Source organism: Cynocephalus volans, chromosome 18 (genome assembly GCF_027409185.1).
Source record: "Cynocephalus volans isolate mCynVol1 chromosome 18, mCynVol1.pri, whole genome shotgun sequence".
In the NCBI taxonomy this organism is placed as follows: Eukaryota; Metazoa; Chordata; class Mammalia; order Dermoptera; family Cynocephalidae; genus Cynocephalus; species Cynocephalus volans.
In genome coordinates, this window is record NC_084477.1 from 9627597 (window position 1) to 9650654 (window position 23058).

General features: G+C 42.8%; 1 long non-coding RNA gene across 2 annotated transcripts; it reads right to left on the reverse strand.

The window, feature by feature from the left end:
- Positions 1-1969: 1969 nt before the first annotated feature.
- On the reverse strand, positions 1970-23043 carry LOC134366450 (uncharacterized). Of its 2 annotated transcripts, XR_010022322.1 has the most exons (4): positions 22512-23043; positions 22264-22386; positions 4884-4985; positions 1970-4795 (listed from the first exon to the last, which is right to left on the reverse strand). It is a non-coding gene; the product is annotated as an uncharacterized LOC134366450 (long non-coding RNA). The 2 variants fall into 2 exon arrangements; XR_010022323.1 differs by lacking the exons at positions 1970-4795; positions 4884-4985 and adding an exon at positions 15131-15207.
- Between the last annotated feature and the right edge of the window lie 15 nt (positions 23044-23058).

Genomic DNA, 23058 nt, shown 5'->3' on the forward strand with positions numbered 1-23058 from the left:
CCTTGAGTAGGAAAACTCAGAGTCATGTTCTGTACTGTCTCCCAGAGTCCCGGGCAGCACCAAGCCGCAGTTGCAGTTACACAGCAGTAACTTGCTTAATAACGTGTCTTTTCTTGCCTTCCTTCCCTTCCGTGCCTCACTTCCACACAGCTCGTCTTCCTGGACTCACTTCTTAAAGAAACTGGTTGAATCTTAGAGACAGAATGTAGTGGGGGTGGGGGGAGGTGGGGGATGGGGAATTATTATTTAAGGGGTATAGTTTCAGTTTTACAAGACAAAAAGAGTTATGGAGATGAATATTGGTGATGGTTGCACAACATTGTGAATGTATATAATTCCACCAAATTGTACCCTTAAAAATGGTTAAGATGGTAAATTATGTTATGTGTATTTTACCTCAATAAAAAAAATTGGAAAGACAAAACAAAATGAAATGAAATGATTAAATCCTGCCTTAAGGTCCAATTCTGGGGCAACCTAACCCAAGATAGTAGGAGTTAACATTCGTTTTGGGTAGCAGAGGAAAAAAAGCACTTATGAGCTCAATTTAGGGTATTTATACCTGCGGTCCAACTACAAGGAACCTGAAATCAGCAAGGACTAGAAATTAGAGAAACAGTCTAGCAGGCCAGCGGATGGAAAGGGAGAAAATGAAAAATTAGATGCCGTCCCCGACAAGTTAGTCCAATGGGACTAAACTGGGAATGGTTAAACTTCCCAGCTACAGACAAAGATTCCTCACAGGTTTTTGCACCCTAAACTCCTGCCCCCGAGTTTGACAGCGTGGACGCATCACAGAGGGAGGGCACAGGAGAGGCAGCCAGGCTTTAGTCCTCCAACGACTAGTGAAGTAGAATTGACCAGCAGTTTGGGGCTGCCCAGCATCTATTGCCACTTCCTTGTTAATTGTACCCTGATTTTCTTTGAATGTCTCAAATACACTTCAAAATCAATAAATACAAAACCAAATCCATGATTCTCCTTGCCAAACTCGGGCTTCCTTCAGTATTCTGCAGCTCAAGATGGCGCAACATCCATCCCCTTACGTGAGCCAAACACGGAGGCCACGCCTGGTTCTCTTATCTCCCTTTGCCTGCATACACTCTACCACCAAGTCCTGTGACTTTACTTCCTCAATTTCTGTTAAGCCCATTCATTTCTCTCTGTATTCACCACTGTGACTACCCTAGTCCAAGTCCCTGCCATCTCTGGGCTTCCAAAATAGTCTCTCAACAGTGTCACTTGCTAATGGGGCCATCCCTGTATGATGGTTAATTTTAGGTGTCAACTTGACTGGATTAAGAGATACCCAGATAGCCGGTAAAGCATCATTTCTGGGTATGTCTGTGAGGGTGTTTCCAGAAAAGATCAGCATTTGAATCAGTGCACCAAGTAAGGAAGATCTGTCCCCACCCAATGTGGCTGGGCACCACCCAAACACTGAGGGCCCAGGTAGAACAAAAAGTCAACTTTCCTAAAGGTGAATTCTTGCTCTCTCTTCTGGAGTTGGCACACTCTCCTTCCTGGACTTGGACTAGGCCAGCTCCCCTGGTGCTCAGGCCTTCGGACTTGGACTGAGCCATGTTACTGGCTTCCCTGGTTCTCCAGTTTGCAGATGGCATGTAATGGGACTTCTCAGCCTCTGTAATCACGTGAGCCAATTCCCCTAATATACCTCCTCTCATACATTTGTCTATACAAATTTCCTATTGGTTCTGTCTCTCTGGAGAACCCTGACTAATACAGCCTGGGTGCAGAAAGCCTCCCTGACTCCTGCATGCCCACCTCCGTCCATAGGGAAGCATCCCTGGCCATGGTCCCCCCAGCCCGGGACTCATATACATCTCACAGTCCCATATATCTCTTCTTTTTAGCATTTAATCATCACTGTGATATAAAATATTTGTAAATATATTTTTATTATGATAAAATTAAATTTAGAGAAATACAGAGAACAACATATCGAGCACCTATGTAATCATGACCCAGAATTAACGACGTTAATGAACGTTAACTTTCTCCCATATTTATTTCAAATATTTTTCTTTTCTTTTATTAGAAATCAAACGTAGAACAGGTATGGTTAAAGTCCATTTGAACACTGTTGCCCCTCCGGCCACTCCTTGTCTCCTCTCTCCCTCTTCGGAGGAACTAGCATAAGAAATTTCATTGTAATTCTTTCCTTTTTTTTTTTTAGATTAATTTTTTTTTTTTCCCCAAAAGATGACCGGTAAGGGGATCTTAACCCTTGACTTGGTGTTGTCAGCACCATGCTTACCCAAGTGAGCTAACCGGCCATCCGTATATGGGATCCGAACCCGTGACCTTGGTGTTGTCAGCACCACACTCTCCCGAGTGAGCAACGGGCTGGCCCCTTAAATTAATTAATTTTTTAGTGGCTGGCTGACATGGGGATCCGAACCCTTGACCTTGGTGTTATAACAACATGTTCTAACCAACCGAGCCAACCAGCCAGCCACCCATTTATGTTTTTACGCTTTTAATATATTATGTGTTTCTTTTTAAATCAGTGATTGTGTTTCTATTTTTTAAAATTATATAAATTGATATTGTGCTAACAAGTTATAATTGCACACTCATCTGGGCTATTGTTTGCTTCGTGCTTCTTTCTTCCATTTGACTGTAAGTGCCACGAGAACAGAATTCGAGTGTATTCTCTCACTGTGGAATCTACAACACCTGCCAAAATGCCTGACACGTCACAGGCTCTCAATACACATTTGTTGATTGCATGAATAAAAGCTACCTTTCTACTCTAAAGGTAGGACTTCTATTCCCAGAGTTTCCAAAAACCAGGTATCTTTAGTTTTTTGTTTGTTTTTAAAAAGATGACCGGTAAGGGGATCTTAACCCTTGACTTGGTGTTGTCAGCACCACGCTCTCCCAAGTGAGCCACGGGCCATCCCTATATAGGGATCCGAACCCGTGGCCTTGGTGTTATCAGCACCGCACTCTCCCAAGTGAGCCACAGGCCGGCCCCAGATATCATTAGTTTTTATTTAAATGACTTTGATTTCATTCAAACCACTTTGATTTCATTCAAAAAAAGAATATCTTGGTCCTTAGGCAATGGATTCAGGAGGGAACACAGCAAGGTTTCATCCTGCCCCACTGTGGAGAAACAGCGATCGGCTCATTCTCTCCCACTGTCTCTCCAAGCACCAAAGGAGAACTGAGGCCAACAGCATCGACCAGAGAGAATCAAAGCAGGAGCACATGATGCTTCGGCACTTGTGGGCTCACCTGCTGGCATCATAAACATCTAACCCCAGCCCTTAGAGATAAAAAAAAAAAATACAAATAAAAATACACTGGGTGAACAGATGGTCTTAGGTTCCAGTGCCCACCTGGTCCTGCAGACACAGTGCTGTGCACAGGTCTAGTTCAGGTCTGCTTGAGCCATGTGGCCCTGCTGCCAGAGGCTTGGCATGGGAATATGTGAAGCTCTGGGTTAAAAGTCTGCAAGTGCCTCTGAGTTGTTCCTGCAGAATTAATAAGGTGAACAAATGCCTGAGGGCTTCTTGGGGACACTTTCCTCGCTTCTCTTTCAGTTAGTTACAGAGGATATGGCTAAATGAACTTCAGATTTTTGCTTCCAGATAGAGAGGGAGGACATAAAAGGACACAAAACTCCTTTCCAGGTGACAATGCCAGCCGATCTGTCTACTCTCGACTGAGAATTAAACCTTGTTGTGACAAAGGGTCCAACGAACATTGTCAACTCAGTGTTTTCAGCCAGAAATGAAGTTATTGATTCTTAAGAGGCAGGGGATCTTATGGCCTCATGTCATCAACACACTTGTCACCTCTAACTAGACCCAAGGAAGCCCAGTGAGCTCCACCACAGTGAGACTGAGAACCTGCTGATGCCCAGGTATGGATGGGTCACAGTGTTTGTTTATCTAAAAATTGGTACTTTTCTGGGTAGAAAATGAGGAAGTGGGAAGAACACGACCTTTGGAGTCAGACAGACCCAGGTTCCTCTCTTGGCACCGCCCCTGACCCGCTGCATGTTACTCAGGCTGTCCGGGTGTTAGTTTCCCCTTCTGCAACAGGAGGAGAAAATCCCCATCTTACAGCATAGCAGAGAGAACCCCGTGGAAGCACCCGGCGCTGTGTCTGGGATGTGACTGGCTCCCCTTCATCTGAGTTTGCAGCAAGTAAAAGTTCTAACTCTGGGCTGTGCCTGGGAAAGGGAAATGTGATGTGAAGATCAGACGGGGCGACCACACCAGTCACCTTGGTCTGCTGGCTACTGTCATCCAGTGGCTGGTAGTGGCCCGCCATGGTGAGAGCTGGCTTCATTTTGATCCTGTTAAGTAAAACACAGTGACGTTCAGTATTTGGGAGTGGCCTCCTGTAGTCACTCCCTGTATCACCTTGGTGCAGGAGGGGTCCGATCTCAGTCCCATATGGTGGTATGCATGCTTGGAAGGAAAGTGGTTTTCATTTTCAGAGGAGCGCCACGGCCTCCAGGCAAAAAGGGAGCGCCAAAGCTTCTAACATAGCTGGCTGTCCCCTGTCCTGAGCTCTTACTTAAGGCTCAAGACACTGCTGTCAGATGTATGGGGGTCTGTGTCCTCAAATTAGCTAGACTGCGAAAAGTAGAACCTTGTCCCTGTCCATATCTGAAAGAGCGACCCTTTGCATTCACCCACGGAGCCTGTTCAGTCCACGATTCGGCCTCTCCACTTCGGATTGTTCTCGATGGATAGAACAGCTGGGTTCTGTAATTCCACCTCTTGCTCCACCTTCACCCAGGTGTAACTTTAGGCTGGATAAACACGAGCAAAGGAAACATGCATTATTCAGGGAATGTGAGCTTGTAGGCTCCATGCCCACAGTGTGTGTCCTGGACTCACCAAAGAGGTGTGTGGCAGAGCATGATTGGCAGGTCGTTTCAAACAATATGAAGTTAACAACAGTGGGAAGATGCCCCAGTGACACTCCTCTGGATTCTCCACCTAGGAAAACATAAAAAGATTTTGGTGGATGGAGTTTAAGCCGAGAACTTCTCTACCTAACCAATCCTATTAGTCCTTTCAAGCTGGTTTCACAAGGTTTTAAATAAGTCATCCAGTTGTGGGTGGAGCATTATCTTCTGGGAACTACTCCCAGGTACCTGAAATACCATTCGAGAATGAGCTAGACATGTTCCCAAGGCCAAGGGCAACTTCGGGGACGCAATTATACTTCACTATGCGCTGATTACATATGGATTTTTTGTCTGACTAACAAGCAAGTTGTTGGCCAGACATTAAAAAATATGTGGAATTATAAAATATATGGTTTCTATCCTTCCCTTTTTTGTTATAACATTATTGCCCCAGAGCTAAGGTGGCAGGTATCAGAAGTGTTTTTAAGTACAGTCCACATTGTGTACCGTGTGATCATCCTTAGATTTGGGCTTTGGCAGAGACGCTAAACACACAGATGCCAATTAGGAAACTAAAATCCAGTCATTACTCAGAGATTAAATATTTCAACACAGTGTCTCAGACTATAATTAAAGGCAGCGAGCTTTGTTACTGAGAGAACAAAAAATACAGAGAGGCAGTCAACTATTTTTGGAATTTACTCTTATCTTCAATATTATCTATTATATTTTACACTTTATCAACTTGCTTACAATATTTCCAACCTTACAAATCAATCTAAATAAAACATAAAGTGACAAATTTGTGAAATGGTCTAGGGAAAAGTAGGAAGTAATAAGAACAAGAGAGAGGGATAGATCTCCCCTGCCCCCCCCAAAAAGGTTAAGAAAATGAAATAACTAAAATCCACAGTCTTTGCATGAAAAAAAATTTTTTTTTCACTTTTTTTTCCCTGGCAGCTGGGCAGTACAGTTATCCAAACCCTTGCCCTTGGTATCATTAGCACCACGCTCTAACCAACTGAGCTAACCAGCCAGCCTCTTTGCATGAAGTTTTAAGAGGTGGTATAGTTTGATTTTGCCCTAAATTTACTCTTCGTATTTTGTTATATTTTCCAACTCAAATTATAATTGTAAGAATATAAAGTACACATACAGTAAGTATGTACATGTCTTGAGCATATACTAATGAAATTCCTTTATAAATATCAAAGTTTCTACTATTTTATAAATGACACATCATATATAACGGAATATAATAAATACACAATCAGAAAAATATGACTTGTTAAGAGAATTAATAAAAAATTCCATTTCCCTGTACCTAAACATTTGGTCCACTATCTTCTTGTGATTTCACTTGTCTGTTTTTATCCTGCCATTTTAGCATCATTTAAGCGCATTCTTATTGGTTTTTTTTTAAAACATTCAGTAGTTAGTATAAGTAAAGTGCCTAAAAGCACTATAAAAGTGTGCATAATTATCAGTGTTAGTCTCTGGCTCTGGAAATTAGCAGAACTAAGAATATTTTGAAGGCACTGAGAATATTTTGCTGTGTTTTGAATATATATATATTGGGATAATAACAGCACAGGTGTTTCCAAGGCAGTGTTAGGAAACACCACACATTTCAATAAAACTTTATGCTGACTATACAGAGAAAGGAGCAAATAACTATTGATATACAGGAGGGAGCTGTACTTACACCAACTGAGATTCATCCCAGCTAATTACATTTTCTGACAACTAGCATGATGTCACAGCATCCAAATGGAAACTCAGATCACAGACAATATTATTCAATTCTCAGATGATGAGGAAGAAATCCACCCTCCTGCTCAAATACAAACTTATCTATGTCTAAAAGGAATATTCTTTGTAAGAGGCAAAGAAAAATATCTAAAGTTTTTTCCCATCTTAGTATCTCTCTACATTTTATTGTTTTAGGTGGGTATCATAGAAAATAGCCAGCGACCATAGAATTAAACAGACTGTACTTCAACAACTGGAGACATTTGATTGTAGTCTGGGGATTAGACAAAACCAAAGAAGTATTGTTCATTCTGTCAGGTGTGATATTGACATGATGGTCACATAAGAACACGTGCATGTTTTTAAGAGACGTATAGTGGAATATGCAGGGGTGAATCAAAATAAGATCTAGGATTAAAAAAAAAATTCAGAGAAAGGGATAGTGTAGAAAAATCTTGATAATTGTTAAAACTGGTGATGGGTATATAGAGGCTTATTGTTCTATTCTGTCTACTTTTGTGTACATTTAAATTTTTTACATATTAAAAAGCATTTTAAGCATACTTTATTAGCCTGTTTCTGTTGCTTATAACAAAATACACAGAATTGGGTAATTGGTAATAAAACAAAATTTATTGCTTACAGTTACAGAGGCTGGGAAGTCCACAGTGCAGGGAACACATCTGGTGAGGGTCTTGGTGGTGGTGACAGTGACCCAGGGGTCTCACGTGGCAGAAAATGGCAGAGCAAAGAGAGAGAGACTCTCACGTGCTCTTCTTTTAAAGCCCTCAGAACCACACCCCTGACCACCATCACTAATCCATTCACTAAGGCATAGTCCTACAATCTAATCACCTCTTCAAGGCCCTGCCTTTCAATTACTGTAATAGGAGTTCCCACCCTCTTAACACTGTCACAGTGGGGGTTAAGTTTTGCCGGGACACTCAATCCAAGGCACATATTTTAATTCAAATAATTGGTTTAACAGTTTGTTTTTTGCATATGCAGAGCATGATTTGGGCAGAGAGAATTCTGCTATATTTTGGCCTATTTAGTAAAAAGATTGTTACTCTAGCTCAGTAGTTCTCAAAGTTTAGCGTGCATCAGAGTCACTTAGAAAGCTGATTAAAACTTAGATTACTGGGTCCCACCCAGAGCTTCTGATTCAACAGGTCTGCACAGGGACCCAAGAATTTGCATTTCAAACAAGTTCTTAGTTGATGCTGCTGCTGCTGGTCCAGGGACCGCACTGCGAGAACTACTGCTGTAGCTAAACCATCTCTTCTAATCCACCCTGCTTCATGTTTTTTCTGCAACCAATTCCATTCCTTTATTACTTCATATCAAGCATGAGCTTTAACTATTCACATGGGCCAGTTTTTTTATCTTACTTAATTTATGCTGGAATATACTGAGAGTCAAAATCTTGAGAATTAGGTAATTAAGGCTCTTCACCGGTCCTGATGCACCCAGCTTTGCAATCTTTTCTTCCTCTAATTCCCCTGACTCCAGCAATATCAGCATATCTGTCCTCTAAACAAGTCATGCATATTTCTACCTCAGTACCTTTGCCCATGCTATTATCCCCTCCTGCAATGTATACGTGTGTGTGTACGTACACACACACACACACACACACACACACACACACAATGAGTAACCAAAGTTCAGTCCAAATCCTTCCTACTTCATACAGTTCTTGGCTACCAGCATCCATGGTGATCCCTCCCACTGAGAACCTCTCATTTTACACAAAACATATCCTGTCGTGTAATCACTTTTATATCATTCATCATATGCATGCTTCTCTTCTCTTCAATAGGCTGTAAACTCCTCGAGGGCAGGGACTATTCCTCCTTATACAGAACTTCTTCATACATCCCACGGATTTTGGCCCAGAACTATGTACTTGACAGGCAATTTCATTTTCATTGCAAACTGGTGGTGGGGGGGGGGATACTTTCTTTCTAAAGTAAGTAATGGGATGGAACCTGAAGTCTGCCAATGTAGGAGAAGCGTCAGAAACAGACTAATAGATTCCTAATACCTATTTACCTCCACGCAGTGCCATGAGAATAATTAATGTTTATGCAGGTCTTTAAGATCTTCAGATGAAACAGGCTTGAAAAGAGTCTGGAATTATGATGATGATTCCTGTGACTCCTTAAAATCTTCGCACCAAAATTCACAGCACCCCTCGAGTTTTCTCAGAAAGTCCAGGGCTATTCCGCTGATGATGGCTAAGAGGTGACTTCCCAACACAGCCTGGGATTTCAGAGAAAACAAACTAAAATAAGGCTGAAGATAATAAAAATCCTTGCCGTCCTCCTGCAGGGAGATGTTAGACTCTGCAGCTGGTTTTCTGAGCCTTACTTCTGATGCCAGCTTCTTGGTTAGTCTCACTCACGGGCTCCCAGGCATCACGATTGTGCCTGCAGTTACTTGGATCAGGAACTTCACGTTCAAGTTACTGCAGTTCAAAGTGATTTTTTGTCTGAGTACACAGATTTTGGCTTGAGTTCGGCTCTTCATGAAGCCTTATGGATCTCTATCTCTCTCTCGTAGGATAGCTCAAGTGATCTCTTGATTACCAGCTGAAAATCTGCTGTGACTCAAGCTGGAGAATGTTGCTTCAACATCTAAACCTAGGTTTCCTCCAGCCCCCATTTTCCTTGATAAGTTTCCTCTCTCCTTTCTCTTTGTTTATTCCTGCATGCTTGTTTTGGTTGACTTGGATTGGTACCACTTTAGCAATAATTCATTAACCATAAAAAATGTTTTCTCTGAGTATGTAACTATGACTGCCTATGTTAGGTGGGAAAAAAAAAAAAAGAGCTCTCTAATACTTCTGCAGGCCCAGGCAGACATGGATACAGCTATAATTAAGCAGTAAATCACAACAAGATGCTGTTATAGCATGCCTCGGATGTGTTGGAAACAGTCAAATGTTCTCACCTGCCAGCAGGAAAGAAAAAAGAAAAACCCAACCACACTTAACCAGACAGGGCTTATATATGGTATGATCATAAAGCCAACTCCTGGCTTGTATTTCCAGGAATAAAAAATCCAATGTACGAAGAGCCAGGGTTATATTATACACCAAATGCTAATTCCCTCCTTAGCAGATCAGGTCACACCATTTCCTGGTTTGCAAGGAACAACATTCGTTTGACTCATTGTGAAATTAGAAGTCCTCAGACTTCCCCCTTGACTGGCATGCCAAGAAAGTCTGCAATTTAATTCAAACAACCACGAAATCACATTAAAAAGACTCTCCTCCAGACCCTAAATTAGGAGGTGTGGGTTTTGCACATAGATCTTCCATTGATTAACCAAGTGCTCAGGGCATGCGGACACTTTGTGCTGACCTCAGAGGCTCATTGTTGGCAATTGATCCCTGCACGGGACATCAGTGCAGGCAGCCCTTGATTCCAGATTTTAGGAAAACAAGCAAATGAGTACTGGAGAGGCCTGGACTCTCAGTCTCTAACTGCCCTTTGAGCCTGATTCAGGAAATGCTTCCACAGAAGGAGGAAGTCTCTCTCCTGGGCAAATACAAGTACGTAAGAGATAACTTGATAAAACCTCCCAGTCTCCTCCCCAGCACAGTTGGTGGCGTCTGCTGAGGCCCCTTAATCTGGAAGAGGAGATGCACTGAACCAGAGAGAAAATACAATTTATAGTAAGTTGTAGCTGAAATAATACTATTAATTCAGGTAAACTATGGGGCTAAAAAGGCTTTTTGTGATTTGGACTAGGACCTCCAACCACCACTTATATGTAACATTATTTTTGTAGAAAAATGCTTCCTGAGGTGTACACAACTGGCTTATTACCTTTAGAATACAAATCTCTCTTGGTTAGAGAGTGATTAACAACAAGGTCAAGGGTTCGGATCCCCACACTGGCCAGCCACAAATAAGAAAAAAGAAAAAGAATACAAATCTCTTTGTAAATTGCTGTGTGTTCTCATCATAGGATCTGATCCCATAAGAGACCTTAGAGATCATACAGGTTTTTTTTGTTTTGTTTTTAAAAAAGATGACTGGTAAGGGGATCTTAACCCTTGACTTGGTGGTGTCAGCACCACATTCTCCCAAGTGAGCTAACTGGCCATCCCTACATAGGGATCCGAACCCGTGGCCTTGGTGTTATCAGCACCACATTCTCCCAAGTGAGCCATGGGCTGGCCCTGAGATCATACAGTTAAACCCCAGATTTTCTAATGCCTTCCTTTGGAATGCTCCAAGATACAGGACCAAAGGATTTCCCACAATTATATTGCTCATGGTCTGTAGCATGTTCTCTAAGTGTGGCCCCCAACCATCTGGCAGCAAGAGCATCACCCAGGAACTTGTTAGAAATGCAGATTGTCAGGCCTCACCGCAGACCTACAGAACCAGAAACTCTGGGGATGGGGCGCAGCAATCTATTTTAACAACTTCTCAGCGTGGTGCTAAAGGGAAAACGTATATACAGAGGGAGAAAGCTGGTGAGGGGCAGGGGGAGGATGTTTTCTTGTCTCCCTTGAGTGTGCTTAATATTTGTGCAGGGGCCGGCCTGTGGCTCACTCGGGAGAGTGTGGTGCTGATAACACCAAGGCCACGGGTTCGGATCCCATATAGGGATGGTCGGTTAGCTCACTTGGGAGAGTGTGGTGCTGACAACACCAAGTCAAGGGTTAAGATCTCCTTACTGGTCATCTTTAAAGAAAAAAATGTATACATATTTGTGTAAATAGCCATTTTTGCCTTTTCTTTGCAACCCAGTTTTTGCATGTGAAGAGCAGGAATTACTTCGTTTTGCCAAAAGTGGGCTATGTGTAGTCTCATCCACTCTCCCTACCTGTCTTTCCTCTTGTGCTGGAGCCACGATTCTGCTCAGAGAAAGGATCTCCTGGCAGTACCAGGCCTCTCAGCCCTAGAGGTCAGGCAAGGAGCTTCCCTGCATGATTCAGAAGCAGCCTGGGCAAGCTGGGGTAAGATATATGAAGGCCTGGCCACCGCCTGATGGAGGAAATCTGCTCATGTGCTCAGGAGTCCTGCCTGGTCCTCCTGGGGAGCCCTCCAGCTCGGGAAACACCTGGTAGGTCAGTGCACATATGGTCAGAAGCTGAGGGCTGGGGCCTCACAAAGCAAGGACAAACGTCCTCAATAACCTTCCAAGGACTCTTATCAGAATAAATGGTAAGGCAGGTGTGCCCGAAGAGCTCCGAGCCCTTCCAGTCAAAGGCACAGTACGAAGACTATTCATAGCAACATTTATTTGTCACATGTGGGTGACATTTTCCTATTTATCTTTCTACCTTATACAAATTCAGCTGGGAGTTCTTGCGGAAAGGGCCATCACCTCACTTAATATTTTATTGCTAAGATACAACCATTGTTATGTATAAACTGTAGTTCTTTTGTTTTAACTGCTGAATCATATTCCACTGTAGGAATAAACCACAACTTATCTATCTACTCTCCTCTTGATAGGCTTTTGGGTTGTTTTTGGGTTTTTCTTATTGCACACAGGAGACAAGATGCTTGTAAAAGATCAGCAAGGAGCAACTTACCCTATTGATAACAAAGCCTATTATGAAATACAGTAATTGAAGCAATACAGTACTGGCTTGGGGATAGACAAACTGACCAATGGAATGGCAGGGCATGGAACTTTGCTGTATGTCAGAGGTGGCATGTAAGACCAGTGGGGAAAGGAAAGACTATTCAATGAATGGGGCTGGATAAGATTATTATCAATATGAAAAAGGATAAAATTGAATCCCTACCCCACACTATAAATAAAAATCAACACCAAATGGATTATGATCTTATATATCAGAAACAAAATGTAAAAACTCTAATTAGAAAATATAGGTGTCAGGGTGCAGATAACACCAAGGTCCAGAGTTCAATCCCTATTCTGGCCAGCTGCTAAAAAGAAATAAAGAAAACATAGGTGAATCTTTTAGGCCTCAGAGCTGGAAAAGACTTCTCAAATAAGACACAAGAAGCATTTAACTATAAAGGAAAGACTGGTAAATTTGACTATATTAAAAGTAAGAATATTTGTTTGCCTATAGATTTTATGCAAACAAATCTCCAGGACTAAAGATTATTCTGCTGCCCTTAACCCCTCCCCAATGACAAACCTTTTTAATTTAATATTTAATACTAAGCCTTTTTAATCTAATATTTGAATGTAAATACAACTGCACCTGACTCCCTAGTCTTAAAGAGAACCATCCCCCACCTCTCTACCCCTGCCACCATCGCATGGGGACCAATCACCTTTTCCATTTGACCTGTCTCACCTTAACCAAGCATTCCCCTTTTGCGTTCTGATTCCTCTTTCCCTCCCACTCAGAATATGAACATCAGAATCTTTACAGGCTGGAAACAGTGATGAGAAAGAAAGGTTAAAATCTGCTAATTAAAACATAGGTGGGATATTATCGCCACCCAAAAATAAAAATTTAAGATTGCCAAGAATAAAGAAGCTGATGGAAATTAATCAACACTCTTTCCTCAAATACTTATTGAGCAACAATCATCTATCGGACGCTGCACCAGAAGCTAGAAACATGAAAATAAGTCAGACACAGTCCCCGTCCTTAAGGAGACCGCAGTCTGTCACAGGAAGACAAGGAGGGGACAGGGCGACGTGTGTTCTTGGCACTATGTTAGAGTTGGCCGTGGGTCCAGCAAGGCACAGAGGAAGAGATGGGTGATGCTACCAGGGAGGGAAGGGAGGGTTGGGAAAGACAGGCATAGGAGAAGCCTGAAGGTGCATTTTGAGCAAAGACGTGAGGTGTGAATACAGGACACACAAGCAGTCTCGTGGCTGAGCACAGGTAGGGGCCAGCGGGTGAGACTAGGTGGATATCAGGACGCAGCGTTACGCAGGGGCTGGCTTAGGTGTTTGGACTCTTGCCTAGAAGCCCAGGGTGCCATTGGAGAGTTGTAAGCAAGGGAGCGACACAATTAAATTTGGTTTCAGGGAGATGGCTCTGGCAGCAGTGTGGCATATGGGTGGGGGGTTAGAGGTGGTGGCAGGGAGCTCACCCCGGCCAGAGACCATGATGGTTGAACCAGGGTGTTAGCATCGGGAGAAGGGCTGGCAGAGAGGTGTGAAGGATTTGGACATTGATTAGACATGGGGCTGGCAAAGCATGGGGATCTAAGATGACTGTCAGTTTTACAAACTGATGCTCAGGGAGATAGCTGGTGGCACCGCTCACTGAGTTAGAGAAAACAAAAGATAAAGCCAGTGTAGGGGGGAAGGTAATTAATCTTGAGATCCATGTGGGACATCCAGATGGCAGAGCGCTGAGAAAGAGACCCGCCATGGCTTGCCAAGGAGCCGTGGCCAGCCCAGAGACACCTCTGAAGAAGATGGCTGGGAGGGAGGGGATCAGGAGTGGAAGTGACGAAGGGGCATGGGACCGAGGAAGATTTTTAAGTTTGAGATACATGAAACATAAATATGCATCTAGACTGTGAAAAAGAAGCCAGTACAATTGGAATATTTGAAAATATCGGACAGAGGAATCCCATCTTTATGTCTTATATCTTGTGGGTGCTGAAATTTCAAAGAAAAGATAATGGTATTTCCAGGAAGCCACTTTTCCCCTAAAATAAATCACAGACAGTGTCGAAATTATAACATAGTCCCTCTTGCCTCATCCACAGCAAACAATAATTTCAAAGCACAAAGAAGGAATCTATCCAAAATTACAATAATCACACAAAGGAACCTAACCCATGATGGCAGGCACAGTCTTAATTCCTTCATTTACACGTGCATCCCATTAATATCAGAACAGAATCCAGCCTCTTCTATTGGGTTTTCCTACTTACACAGGATCTATGATGCAAACACACAAGCATTTTTCAGATTCATGCAGACAGTAACAGAATATTGTTATAAATTCACGACAAAGACTTTGACAGGCTGCACATGAAACTCATATATAAATGGAAAGGCAAAGAAAAGAAACCTGGCAAGAAGTATATTAAAGATAAAGACACAGTGGGAATGTTCCCACCTGAGATGCCTTGCTTAGTACTCAGCAGTGATCTGGAGGGTTTCTGGCAGGAAGAAGACACTCGGGAAGATTTACCAAATGTCTCCCTGTTTCTTCCTCCAAGATCATCTATCTTCCAGGCTCTGCTCTCTCTTCGAGGACACCAGCTCACCATGAAGAAGTGTGCTTCCTCAGTGCCTCCACCCGTTTTCTTTTCGCTGTCACTGCCTGCAGGCCTTCAGCCCCTCTGGCCCTTGGCAAGAGCCTGATTAGTCGTTATGCTGTGGAATCAGTCAGACCTGAGTTGAAATCCTGGCTCTGATTCCTTATTGCTGTGTGACCTCAGTCAAGTTGCTTAACCTTTCTGAGCCTGTTCCCACACTTATAAAAGAGAGATAGCTTGTATTCGTTCATTTCTGTTGCTTATAACAAAATATCTGGAACTGGGTGATTTGGAAGAAAAATTTTATTGCTTACAGTTCAGAGGCTGGGAAGTCCAAAATCCAAGGAACATATCTGGCGGTGGCGACAGTGACCCAGGGTTCTGACATTGCAAGATCGTGGAAGCAGAGAGAGAAAGAGAGATTAACCTCCTCATTTGCTCTCTTTTAAAGCCCTCCGAGCCACCATTTTTAATCCATTCATTACCATTTTAATCCATTCATTATGTTGTGGTCCTGCAATCTAATCACCTCTTCAAGGCCCCAGCTTTCAATTACGGAATAGGATTTCCCACCCTCCTAACACTGGCACAGTGGGGGTCAAGTTTTGGGGGGGACACTCAATCCAAGTCACAGCTACTTAATAAATGGTTGCTAGTATTGTTATTGTTTAAGCCTCCAATCTCTCCCCAGGGTTATTTTTCCAAAACACAGATCGGACTATGTCTCTTCACTGCTCAAAGCCTTTCTTATGGAGTGCGGTCCAGACATCCCAGCCTGGTATAAAAACCCAATCTACCTACCTCTCCAGCCCTTATCTTCTATGGCTTCCACCCTTTTCCCTGCTACGTGGTCTCTTGCCATTCCCTGAACAAACCGTGTGCTCTCCTCCTCTGGGCCTTTCTATAAAGCATGTATGTGTCTGGGTGTGTCATGAATGATTTTTTTTTAACTAATAGCCTAGCCAATGCAAACCCCTTCAAAACACCAGTCGTTTGTCTCTCTCTCGCTCCCTGCTGTGTGTCTTTGGGATGTAGTTTGTGTGCACTTGTGTGTCTATTACAGCATTTTGTAGTCTGAAATGCTTTAACAATGATTTTTTATTTATTATGGTTTTAGAGCATCTAGAGAGAGGTTCCTTGCCTTTTTTATCTTGCTATCTCTTTGTCAAGTCCCTTCCATCTCACCCCTTTCTTTGCACTTAGGAGATAAGAAATAAATGGTGGTTAAATTGAACTAAACAACCCACTCATCTGCAGGCCTCTAAATCTTCGGTGTGAGCTATGATACAGAGTTTCATTGTTACACAGTAAATTCCTTTGTGGTTACTGACTCTGCACGTGAGCACAAAGAGGACAAGTTATATAGTCGTGTTCAGTTACTATCTTGTTCACCAAGAGGCAGAAAGAAGAAAGACTTAGCTCACCACATTGGTCCTAACAACAAGAAAAAAATATACGGTAAAGTGGATTTCAGTGGTGTGTCAAGAAAAAAGTGTGTGTGTTTTATGAATTAAAAGGAACTGAGCTCCAGAATACCCTGAGGAATTGGAGACAGTGCCTTTGTGGTCAGTGTCTCTGGCTTTTTGTAGTTCCAAACCTCAACCTCATGCTTTGTTGAATACTAATTCCAGGGCATGCTATTAGGTGTAACTTAAAAAGAAGTTCCATAGTCGAATACGTTTGAAAAATACTGGATTCAGCAAAGATAACGTAATTTCTCAGGGCTTTTACTATGTTAATAAACTGTGAATCTCTAAAAGGGGGCATATAGTATGGGAGTTGGTACAGATCGAATGTTTTGACCCCCCCAAATTCATATGTTGAAGATCTAACACCCAATATGATGGTATTAGAAGATGAGCCTCTGGAGGTGACGAGGTCCCATAATCTTCGTAATGGGATTAGTGCCCTTATAAGAAGAGGAAAAGACTAGAGCACTCTCTCTTTCTCTCTCTCTGCCACGTGATCATACAGTGAAAAGGCAGCCATCTGCTAACCAGGGAAAAGGCCCTCACCAAGAACCAAATCTAAAAAAAGGAAAAAGAACCGAATCTGCCCTACTTAGACCTTGGGACTTCCCAGTCTCCAGAACTGTTAGAAATAAAGATCTGTTGTGTAAGGCACCCAGTACCTTGGTATAGCAGCCTAAGCTAAGATAGGAGTGTTCCCAAATTTGTTCGAAATGGAATTATTTTATAATAGTGCATTGTAGTGACCTAGTGTTTCACGGAACAGACTCTGGGAAACACTGCTCTAATTTAATCCTAACATCATCAGGACACTGTACGTAAATTAGTTGCATCTCCTAACAGCAGAACATAATGCACACTACTGCTTTCCCTCTTCCCATGTCTAGAGGATTTCAACAGTGATTACAGGATAAACATGTATTTCATATCCTTTATGAATCCTGTATGTAGCCCAGGTACCTGGGTTGTAGATTTTTGGTAAAAATTTAGAGAAAACCCCTCTCCTAATTAAAAGAAGAGGAGAGAATTTTTGTATCATTTTCATCCTTACTTTCTTATCCAGAGCAGCACAGACTGTCTGTTTTTCAAGGCTCTGAGTAATTAAAGAGAACTTTATGTATTGAAATCAATGTCATGTTATAGTAACATGGAGGAAATTGTTTATTTGTACATAAAGCAGTTTATCTTACCTTCTGTTTGAAATACATTAAAATACAAAAGTTTCTTGGAAGAGAGCCTAAATAGCTAAGACCTTCACTATCTGGAACTTGCAGGAAATTCTGTTCTGGATAGCTGAGTTTTGATTCTTGGGGTTTAACTCATAAACTCATAAATGTTCAAAATTCTACTTTTGGTATCACCCTGCCTAGTCATCTTAACTAGGATATGCTGAACATAACCGAGCCTTTCCATCAGGGTTCAGAATTCTCAGCATGATCATGCCTCTACTCTTCTGCAATATGCCTTTTTTGTTGTTGTTGTTTATTTATTTTTTTATTTGCAGCTGGCCAGTACAGGGATCCAAATACTCTTCTGCAATAAAAGGATGTCTTTAGCGTCTATTGTGGTATGCCACATTGTTTGGCCTAATACAAAATTTTCCCCACTTGGTAGAGTGTGGTGCTGGTGACACCAAGGTCAAGATGGTGCTGGTGCTGGTGACACCAAGGTCAAGGTGGTGCTGGTGCTGGTAACATCAAGGTCAAGGTGGCCCTGTACAGGCCAGCTGCCAAAAAAAAAAAAAAAAAAAAAAATTCCCCAATGGTGGTGATTTTGAGCTCTTTTTCTGCATTGTTTGGTTTGTTTTGTCTTTTTATATCACTCTGGCTGGCAGTTTTTACTTCTTTCTTGTCCCCACACCAGCCTCTTGCAGCCCCATCTTGCTCTGCCCCCTGCCTGTCTCCCCACTTCATAATAGCTAATTTCTGATTTTCTGTAGGCTGTGAGGCAGACCACCATAGTTGTTAGAATCCTTTCTAAAACACAAACAGCCTAGGGTTCTACAAGTAAACTGCTCAGACTTTAGCTATTTAGAAGCCTTAGGGCTTATTTCTATTTTAAATTTTTTAAAATGTTCCAATAAATTTCATTTTCTTATAAACTATCCAGTTCTGGGGGGGGGGGGGGAAAAAAAAAATGTATTCCAGATAGGTGAGTTAGCCAGACAGCTGAGTTACTAAAATACATTTAGCTAATTTACTCAAAGCTGAACTAATGCAGTAGTCCAAACCTTTTAAGTGATAAGGCACAACACCTTTCATTTAAAAAAAAAATCTCAAAGAATTCACAGTTATGAACTTCGACCAAACCCTGTGATGGGAAGGTAAGTTCTAGGGCCGGCCTGCGGCTCACTCGGGAGAGTGCGGTGCTGATAACACCAAGGCCACGGGTTCAGATCCTATATAGGGATGGCCGGTTCGCTCACTGGCTGAGTGTGGTGCTGACAACACCAAGCCAAGGGTTAAGATCCCCTTACCGGTCATCTTTTAAAAAAAAAAAGAAAGAAAAGAAAAAAAAGAAAGGTAAATTCTAAGAACAGTCATAGTTGCAGCTTTTTTTTTTTTTTTTTTCTTTTTTTTTTGTCTTTTTCGTGACCGGTAAGGGGATCGCAACCCTTGGCTTGGGGTAGCCCGCACCGCACTCAGCCAGTGAGCGCACCGGCCATCCCTATATAGGATCTGAACCCGCGGTGGGAGAGCTGCGGCGCTCCCAGCGCCGCAGCTCTCCCGAGTGAGCCATGGGGTCGGCCCTAGTTGCAGCTCTTTAACCATTCAGAAACAAATGTGTAAAGCAGTTTAATGAGTTTCCTGGGTTCAAAAAGCAAAAAGTTGGGGGGGTAAAAAACATCTGCCTTTTTGCCAGTCCCTCTCTACTTGCCAAATAATATTTCCTCTTTAGTTGCCACAACTAAATTTAAATAAAATAGTGAAGCTTACTTCTTTATTGGCAATATGCCCCATTAGTGGATGTGATGGTTACTTTATTTGTTGACTTGACTAGGCTATGGGGTGCCCAGATATTTGGTCAAACATTATTCCGGGTGTTCCTGTGAGGGTGTTTTTGGATGAGATTAACATCTAAATCTGTAGACTGAGTAAAGTAGATTGGCCTCCCTAATGTGGGTGGGCTTTATCCAATCAGTTGAAGACCTAGATAGAGCAAAAGACTGACTTCGCCTCAGTAAGGAAGAATTCCTCCTGCCTGACTGCTTTCAGACTGGGACATCAGCTTTTTCCTGCCTTTGGATCTGAGGACTCGAACTGAAAAGCTGGTTCTTTCTTTGGCTCTTTCTTGGGACTCCAGCCTGCCAACCTTCTGATGAGAACTATACCACTAGCTCTCAGAGGTCTCAGCTCACCCTGCAGATCTTGGAACTTGTCAGCCTCCATAATCACATGAGCCAATTCCTCCTTATCTATCTGTCTATCCATCCATCCATCCTATTGGCTCTTTTCTCTGGAGAACTCTAATAACAGTGAACATACACTAATGTCAACTAACTAAAGAAAAACACCCCAAAGACCTACCACTTCTCCAGCAAGTTAAATCCTTTTTTGAAAGGCTTGGCTATGCAGAATTCATATAGGATCATGGACTTTTATTGACTAGAGAGAAATCAAATTCAATGCTGAAAAAAATTCCAGTGCTGAAATACTAAATTTCTGGAACATAGGCACTATGCTGGTTTTGCTTTACAGTCTAGTACAGTGATTAGCATGACAGAAATTAAAATTTTTAAATAAAACATCATTTGATGGTGATGGAAAAAATAATGAAAATCAATGAGGCTTTGTCAACTAGTGTTTTTGTGATCTCTAAGTGATTTCATGGTAGGCATACTGATGAAAGTCCACCCTGAAGGAAGCTGCTTTCATCTTGCTGATACTACAGAGAGGTGGGCTTCTAGATTCAGCACAGACTGTGGGTCCAGCTTTTTATCTGTGCTCTGCACCTCTGCCCTGGTCTTCTTTTCTGCTCTCTCATGCTCCTTCCCAGCATCAGTGCTAAATGCAAGCATTTTCTACCTCTCAACTCCACCTCACCCTTGATGTGTCCTGTTTTCTTCTCTCCAATAAAGGAAGGAGGGTGGAGCTGTGCCTTCCCTGGCAGCCACGCAGCTTGGGGCTTGTTTTAGGCTCCACCTCCCACATCATCCCCGTGTGGACTACACAGCTCTTACTCAGAAGCTGTTTTTCCATCCTAGGAGCTGACCTCATTGTTCCTGGGGTTGGAGCCACCTATGAGGCAATCCTGGCCAATTTGGGAGTTCATGGCAGTTTTGCATTTGTGGCACAGGAGAAGTCAACCTGTCCCATTGTCTTTTGTCATAAAGACGATATTAACAACCATCTTTCCTCTCCTCTGAGCATGAACATGGCTGGAAACACAGAAGTGCAACTTGTATGTCACACATGGATATGGTCTGTGGATTCACAAGTAGGAGCCTTGTTGTTGTTATGGAAATTGCCAGCATACAGCTCTGTTTCCTTTTCTTGCAGACCAGCATGACATTTGGCTCAGCAGGGCCCCTGTCATGGGTTGCCACACAAACATTGTCTGTCTGGTGCTGTCATTTCCTGGCAGTGAACAATTATTGCACATTGCTTCAGGATGCTCTCACAGTGTCCCTCTCGTGGCAGCTGAGCTGTCCTCAAAAAGCAAATGTATAACCGGAGTCATTCTTTTGCAGAACATAGGCAGGAACAAAGCCAGCGTGGTATACGGGAAAGAACACCAAATATGGGTCTAGGAGGACGGGCTACACTCTTTGTCAATAGAGGAACCGGTCCCCCTCCCATTCACCATTTAGTTCTTACAACATAACAAGTGCCTTCCTGTCCCTTCCCTATCTGACACCATGAGGTGGGGAAGGCAGATGGGAAAGGCAGGTGGGAAAGGTGGTAGCCTTCTTTTCCTTCATCACTGACCAATCTGGCCACATCGCATGCTCTACTAGAGACCACCACATACCCTCAGCAACCCAGCTAATCAGCTGTCTTTCTAGATTTTTTTCCACTGACATGTTCTTGGCCATAGCCCTAACTTTAGGGGGCCTCAATTTCCCCATTATTTAAATGAATAGTGACCAATCCAAGTTGAATTCTGCATCCTTGGTATAGAATGTGTTATATTAGTGCAAAATATGTTTCTTCAGGGCCAGCCTGTGGCTCGCTTGGAAGAGTGCGGTGCTGATAACACCAAGGCCACAGGTTCGGATCCCTATATAGGGATGGCTCGTTGGCTCACTTAGGAGAGCGTGGTGCTGACAACACCAAGTCAAGGGTTAAGATCCCCTTACCGGTCATCTTTTAAAAAAAAAAAAAATATATATATATATATATATATATATGTTCCTTCAAATGTACATTGGGAATAATTCATTTGACTTAGTACATTAGTAATTCATCAAATATCCAACTAATATTTATTTAACGTTTACATTGCATATGTCACGGTGTTAGGTGATTATTATGAATGTTTAGCAACAGATTACATATTGCTTAAGAAATGTGTGTTTTTGAGAAGTTAATAACAATAGTTATCTCATATTTCAATTGACAAATGCCTATTCAATACTTGGGACGTTTTTAAGAATAGGAATTTAGATGCAACAGGGGGGATAAAAAGTGAACAATTTCATTCAAACTTCAGGTTTCGGGAGGACTATGTATGTTAGTAATAAATGATATGGTGTTTCCTTATTAGAAAAGACTAATTAATCTTTACAGGATACAAAGCATTATCTTGACACAAAATGTTATGTAAGCCTCAACTGATATATGATTACTTGTAGCAGGGAAAGAACCCAGATCCTTGAAATAGCCATTTTCGATCCCCAGAAAGAGGAAACCACGAATAAACAAAGAAAAGGCTTTGGACTCAGGTCTCTAGATTACTTTGTCCGGAACCCTGGGGACGGAGAGCTGGGGAGGAGATTATAGAGTGACTTCGGGTTGCTTACACATACCTGGAGAGACATCCCCTTTGCAAAATACTGCTTTCTAGGCACAACCCATCTTTATTATTTTGTGTCCTTTTCCATCTACTGGAATCCCCATGGAGTGGCTCTTCCTCTCTCTCACTGTCCCTCCTGTGCGAAACAAAGACAACATCATCTTTAAGTTCACAGGCCTTGAAATTCTATTTTTGCTCATACTGCCACAGTCTAATGATTTCTAACCCCTTTATCGCCTCCCCCTCAGCAATGAGTCTCACCTGCCAAGCATCTTAGCAGAGAATGCCATTCTGCGAGCCAGGACGTCTGTGTTTAGGAGGCACAGATGCCTCCCGACACCCTTCCTATCCCCCCAACGAGTGGCTTTTTAAATTGTGCGAGAGTTTCGAAATACCCTAATATCAGCATATTAACTAGGAAGGGACTCCCTCTGATTCCCCAGCCTTAAAGTTATTCCATGCAAATGCACACGAGCGTGTTTCCATGGCGCAGAAGGAAAGTGATGGTTGGAGACTTGCAGCAGCGTGACCATCCACGTCACTCCGGCCACCGCCTCTCACCAGGGCCCCCTTGCTGTGACATATTTGGAAAACAGGGCCGAGGAAGAGACAGCGCCGAGTGCAAACAGGCGGAGATCAGACCAAGCTGAGCGCGGCTGCTTCTGCAACGAGAGGGCTCCGTAGACCTGAGGAAAAGCCACGCGGGCCGTTGTTTGGGGACCTCCTGGGGTCGCTTCCTTGGCCTCTCGGGCTGGAAGGAAGCGGCCCCCCCAAAACCGCTTCCGGGACTGCGGCTGCTCCCCTCCCA